The following is a 6799-nucleotide window of genomic DNA, read 5'->3' as shown; positions in this document are numbered from 1 at the left end:
AAAGTAGCCGTAGCTTTCTGTCCCTTACATTTTCCTGAGAAAACCACAAAGAAGACTGACGAAAGTACTTAGTCGCCTGCAGGTAAAACTTTAAAGCATGGACCACGTCAAAATTGTGCAGAAGTCTTTCCTTTTGAGAAGGATTAGGACAAAAAGGAAGGAACAACAATCTCCTGATTAATGTTCCTATCAGAAACAACCTTAGGAATAAATCCTAATTTAGTACGTAAAACTACCTTATCTGAATGGAAAATAAGATGACTCATAATGTAATGCAGAGAGTTCTGACACTCTCCGAGCAGAAGAAACATCAAGAAATAAAACTTTCCAAGATAAAACTTAATATCTAAGGAATGCATAGGCTCAAACAGAGCCCCTTGAAGAACTTTGAGAACTAAATTAAGACTCCATGGAGGAGTAACTGGTTTGAACACAGGCCTGATCCTGACCAAGGCCTGATTGAACATCTGCCAGACGTTTATGTAACAAACTAGATAAGGCCGAAATTTGCCCCTTTAGAGAACTAGTCGATAAACCTCTCTCCAAACCCTCTTGGAGAAAAGTCAAATTCTAGGAATCCTAACTACTCCATGAGTAGCCCTTGGATTCACACCAATAGAGATATTTACGCCAAATCTTATGGTAAATTCTTCTAGTAACAGGCTTACGAGCCTGAATCATGCCTGAGCTTGAATCATGAGTCTGAAAACCCCCCTTGGATAATATTAAAGGGACACTGAACCCAAATTTTCTTTCGTGATTCAGATACCTTGCTGATTGGACAGCACCAATAAACAAGTGCTGTCCATGGTCTGAACCAACAATTTGCTGGCTCCTTAGCATAGATGACTTATTTTTCAAATAAAGATAGCAAGAAAACGAAGAAAAATTAAGTAAATTAGAAAGTTGCTTAAAATTGCATGCTCTGAATCATGAAAGAAAATTTGGGTTCGGTGTCCCTTTAAGCGTTCAATCTCCAAGCAGTCAGCTTCAGAGAAACTAGATTTCGGTGAAGGAAGGGCCCCTGAATCAGGTCTTTCCTCAACAGAAGCCTCCAAGGTGGTAGAGATGTTATCTCCACCAGATCTGCATACCAAATCCTGCGAGGCCAAGCAGGTGCTATGAGGATCACTGATGCCCTTTCCTGTTTGATTCAAGCAATTACTCGAGGAAAAGCAAAACGGAGGAAACAGGTATGCTAGATTGAAGGTCCAAGGGGCCACCAGAGCATCTATCATATCCGCCTGGGGGTCCCTGGATCTCGACCCGTATCTCGGGAGCGTGGCATTCTGCCGCAATGCCATGAGATCTAATTCCGGCTGACCCCACTTGAGAATCAGGCTGAAAAACACTTCCGGATGGAGTTCCCACTCCCCCGGATGAAAGGTCTGCCTACTCAGAAAATCCGCCTCCCAGTTGTCCACCCCTGGGATGTGGATCGCCGACAGACAGCAAGAATGGGCCTCCGCCCACTGATTTTGGATACCTCCGTCATCGCCAAGGAACTTGTTTCTCCATGATTGATGTAGGCCACTGACGTTATGTTGTCCGACTGGAACCTGAAACTGTACCGAGGCTAACTGGGGCCAGGCCAAAAGAGCATTTGTAGATAGCTCTGTTCTAGAATGTTTATGGGTAACAGACTCTCCCAGAGTCCATATTCCTTGAGCCTTTAAGGAGCCCCAGACTGCTCCCCACCATAGGCTGGCATCTGTTACAATCACCCAAGATGGTCTGCAAAAGCATGTTCCCTGGGAAAGATGATCCAGAGTCAACCACCGTTGTAGAGAGTCCCTCGTCTCCTACTCTAGAAGTCGAGGGGACAAGTCCGAATAATCTCCGTTCCATTGTCTCAGCATGTTCAACTGCAGAGCTCTGAGATGGAAGCGAGCAAACGGGATGATGTCCATTGTAGCCACCATCAGCCCGATTAACTCCATGCACTGAGCCACTGATGGTCGAGGAGTGGACTGAAGAGCTAGACAAGTATTGATAATCTTTAATTTCCTGACTTCTGTCAGAAGAATCTTCATAGACAGAGTATTATGGTTCCTAGGAAAGTTACCCTTGTGTTCAGGACTAAGGAACTCTTTTCTAAATTTACCTTCCATCCGTGGGATCTTAGGAAGGACAACACCAAGTTCGGGTGGGATCTTGCTAGCTGAAAGGATGGTGCCTTAACTAGAATGTCCAGTTAAGGCACCACTGCAATGCCCTTTGATCGAAGCACCGCCAACAGAGATCCCAGAAAGATGTCCAGAAAGGCAAACCTCAAGAACTTGTGATGATCCCTTTGAATGGGATAATGTAGAAACGCATCCTTTAAATCCACAGTTGTCATATATTGACCCTCGGGATCAATGGAATGGAACAAATTGTTTCCATCTTGAAGGATGGAACCCTGAGAAACTTGTGTAGACTCTTGGTCTAAAAACGGCCTGAATGTTTTTTTTGGGACCCATGAACAGATTGGAATAAAATCCCAGACCCTGTTCCTGAATTGGAATGGGAACAATCACTCCAAGTGGAGAGGTCACCTACACACCGTGTAAGAATGCCTCTCTTTATCTGGTCTGCAGATAATCTTGAAAGTAGAAATCTGCCTCGGAGGAAAACCTTTGAACTCCAGAGAGTATCCCTGATACAATTTGATTGCCCAGGGATCCTGGACATCCCAAACCCAGGCTTGAACGAAGGAAAGTCTCCCCCCTAGCAGATCCGGTCCTTCATGCCGTCTTGGATTCACTAACTGGCTTCTTGGACCATTTTCCTTTGTTCCAAGACTGGCTAGGTCTCCATGTAGGTCTAGCTTGTTCCCGCTTAGGGGAGGAAGAATTTCCTTTGAAATTTTCGAAAGGAACATAAATTGCTCTTGTCCTTTTGGTTTATTTCTCTTGAGGGAGAAGATGACCCTTACCTCCCGTGATATCGGAAATAATCTCCTTCAGATCAGGTCCAAACAAGGTCTTTCCCTTGTAAGGAATAGCTAGAAGTTTAGACTTAAGACACATCCGCAGACCAAGGTTTTAACCATAAGACTCTCCGGGCTAGAATAGAGAAACTCGAAATCTTAGCTCCCAATTTGATAACTTGAAGGGAAGCATCCAAAATAAAAGCATTAGCTAGCTTAAGAGCTTTTATCCTATCTTGGATCTCATCCAAGGCAGTCTGTCCTGAGGGCCTCACAGTGCATCAAACCAATATGCCACTGCACTAGTGACTGTGGCAATGCACACAGCCGGTTGCCACTGCAGACCCTGGTGTACATAAATCTTCTGCAGTAACCCCTCTAACTTCTTATCCATAGGATCTTTGAAAGCACAACTATCCTCTATGGGAATAGTAGTTCTTAGCCAAGGTGGAAATAGTCCCTTCTACCTTGGGGACACAGTTTGCCAAGCTTCTTTGACATAAGCTAAGTTAACTAAAACCTCCCTGCGTAACAGACGAAGGTGATCAAGTTTAAATCTGAAAGATACCACCTCCAAATCCGTCCCAGGTAATACTCTCTGAATCTGAAATATCTCCTTCAGAAGCTACCGCGGTACCCTCTTCAGGTCGTCGGGAGGATACCTCTGAAATTGTAACAATTGCATCAGAAGCCTCGCTTACTGAATGTCTGGCTTTCCTCTTACATTTACCCTGCAAAATTGGAAAGGCAGACAGAGCATCAGAAATAGTTGAAGACATGAGAGAAACTATGTCTTGTAACGAAATCCCAGAAGGTACTATAGCTGAAGCGCAGGGCACTGCCTGTGAGGGCTGTAAAGTTTGGGACGCTTGGGGAGAATGCTGCGGCATATATTGAACCTCATAATTAGACTCTTGGATGTCTGCCTTAGAGGAGACTGGCTCTGGGTAAAAAAAAGAAATAAATCTTTTCCCTATAACTCAGTCCTTTCAATACATGGACAGAAAGGGATTGGTGGTTCCACGTTGGCGTCAAAACGTAAAGAGCAGGTGACATCTTGCAAGTCACCTTAGTCCATGTTTGGTCACAATTTGTGAAATAGTAAATACAAACTTTCAAAAGTATTTGCAAATATCAATAATAAACTGTTACTGTCTCTTTAAATTCAAAACGGCTTTTTTATTTTACTGCAGATTGTCAGTTTTAATGCAAATCGCTTGTAAACAAAAGATCAACCTCTGCACACAGCTGAAGTGCTCCTACTTTACTGAAGATCAGCTAGATTTCCCCCTTCAGACGATCCATTTTAGTATTGCCTTTCTTTTGAAAACGATACGCTGAGAAGAAAAGATAATACTGACTGCACTAGTAGCACATGATTACTTTTACCATGCGACTCTAGAACAGATCGGATAAATCCTTCCTGATGTCGCACTATTCAGACTACTCCCTTGAACTGAAGCGCTACGAAGTGACGTGCAAAAACAGGGACTGCCCATCGTGGGCATAAACCTATGCCGATGTATTAACTTTTACATCAAATCGTGAAACCACAAGAGCCATCACGTAATGGATTTTTATTACAGCTTAACTCCAGCCCCAGTGCCTGATAAATACTGCCCAATTACTTTCCCCTCAGGAAAGATTTAAACGTCCCAACATAAAGAGCCAATTTCCTACAGAGCCCCTTATGTTTAGTGTGTTTTTACTGATAATCCGAGTCTCCTTGTGCCCCAGAAATATAACATAGCACTAACCTTGACTTCAGCCTGGAAGTAAGGCAGCTCTCAGGCTTGAGAGGTCCTCTCCCTCACATTGACCTAAGGAAAATAAAATGCTGAGTCAATGAATACCTCAGACTGAAGATGGGGCAGCAAGAAATATGGGAGGCGCAGTGAGAATTATGTCCCACAAGTTCCCATTGCTCTAAAGCCACCAAGGCTCTACTGAAGAGACTGATATGGACTACAGCTACACCCTAGGACAAAGCAGCACATCTAGCACTGCTTCAAAAAATAAACTCTTGATTGAAGAATCTATACTAACACCTCACTTTAACTCTTCCTATCACTAATGTAGGCAAAGAGAATGACTGGTGGGAGGAGCTATTTAACAGCTATGCTGTGGCACTCTTTGCCTCCTGCTGCTGACCAGGAGGTGAATATCCCATTAGTAATTAAGATGATCCGTGGACTCCGTGTCTTAAAGAAATAGTCAGTACTTACCTCAAATCTGTCAAGCAGCACACTAGGTTTGTGAAGTCCTCTCCCTCACATGAACCTGTGGAAAAATGGATAAAGACTGATAAATCTTACTAAATCTTCCAGGATTAGGGCAGCATAAATGTATGGGAGGCGCAGTGAGAATTATGTCCCACAAGTTCCCATTGCGCTAAATCCACCACTGCTCTACTGAAGAGACTGATATGGACTACGGCTACACCCTAGAACAAAGCAGCACAATCTTGTACTACTTTAAAAATAATAAACTCTTGCTTGAAGATCTTTTTCTAACTATTACCACCTCCATGCACTTAACGTAGGCAAAGAGAATGACTGGAGTGGGAGGGAGGAGCTATTTAACAGCTTTGCTACGGTGCTCTTTGCCGCCTCCTGCAGGGCAGGAGTGGTATTCCCAATAGCAATTAAGATGATCCGTGGACTTGTCATTAAAAAGAAAGTCTAATGTCCCAACAGATTAACTGTTTAAAGTGCCATTATTTTTCTGTATTGCTTCCTAGAAAAATAAACTTAGCACTTACCTCCACGTAATCTGCTTGGCAGCAGGGCAGCTCACTAGGTTTGAGAGGCATCCTCTCACATGGACCTGTGGAAAAAGGGAAAGACAGTGATCTGCCTCAGGTTTTCAAGGTAGGGCAGCAATAAACAATTTTGGGAGGCACAGTGAGGATTATACCCCACAAGTTCCCAATTGCTTAAAAGCCACCACTGCTCTACTTAAGAGACCGACATGGGCTACTGCTAAACCCCAGGAAGGAACAGAACAAAACTTGCTCTGCTAAAAAAAATTAAAATCTTGAAGAATCTTCTTTCAGACACCTAAACTTTATCACCTCCTTGCTTTTAACGTAGGCAAAGAGAATGACTGGGGTTGGAGGGAAAGGAGGTGCCTCCTGCTGGCCAGGAGTGATATTCCCAATAGTAATTAGAGATGATCAGTGGACTCACCGTGTCATTAGAAAGAAAAGATAATTTTCCATTGTTCTCACTGTATTGAGCTTTAGTTTTCCAGACAAATAAGGTAAGAAAGCAAGTGTTTACACAAAGTGATAAAAATTACCTGAAGCCCAACCCATTGTAATAGGCTGTGGTTTAAATGGACAGTCAAGACCAAAAAAACCCCCTCATGTTTTCAATAGGGCATGTGATTTTAAACAGCTTTCCAATGTACTTTTATCAGATTTTACTTTGTTCTCTTGGTATTCTTAGTTGAAAGCTAAACCTAGGAAGGCACATGAATAGGGAATAGCTTATAAATGGATTTATCTATTTCTTAAAACAAAAATCTGGTGTTGACTGTCACTTTAAAAACACAAAACCAGCTACTTCATATACACAAATACCTGAAAATGCAATTTTTCATACATTTCACACACTGTAGATGTTATGACTAGTCAATGAAAATACATTAATATAAAAACAATTTTACAGTTTACTGTTCTCTTCAAGAGCTGGCCAATATTTGAAGCACTATATGGCAGCAGTTATGCGAGAATGCAATCCATTTACAACTAGATGGCAGCACGGTTTCCTACCCTATAGTGCTCCAGATGCCAGCCTCTCGTAAACAAAGATCAGGGCAACAAAAGTTGGAGGGAAAAAAAAAAACCACAAGAGAAAGTTTGGTTTAGTAAAGAATGTTGTGTGG

This window comes from Bombina bombina, chromosome 7, assembly GCF_027579735.1.
Source record: "Bombina bombina isolate aBomBom1 chromosome 7, aBomBom1.pri, whole genome shotgun sequence".
Lineage (NCBI taxonomy): Eukaryota > Metazoa > Chordata > Amphibia > Anura > Bombinatoridae > Bombina > Bombina bombina.
Note: the sequence above shows the minus strand (reverse complement) of the source record.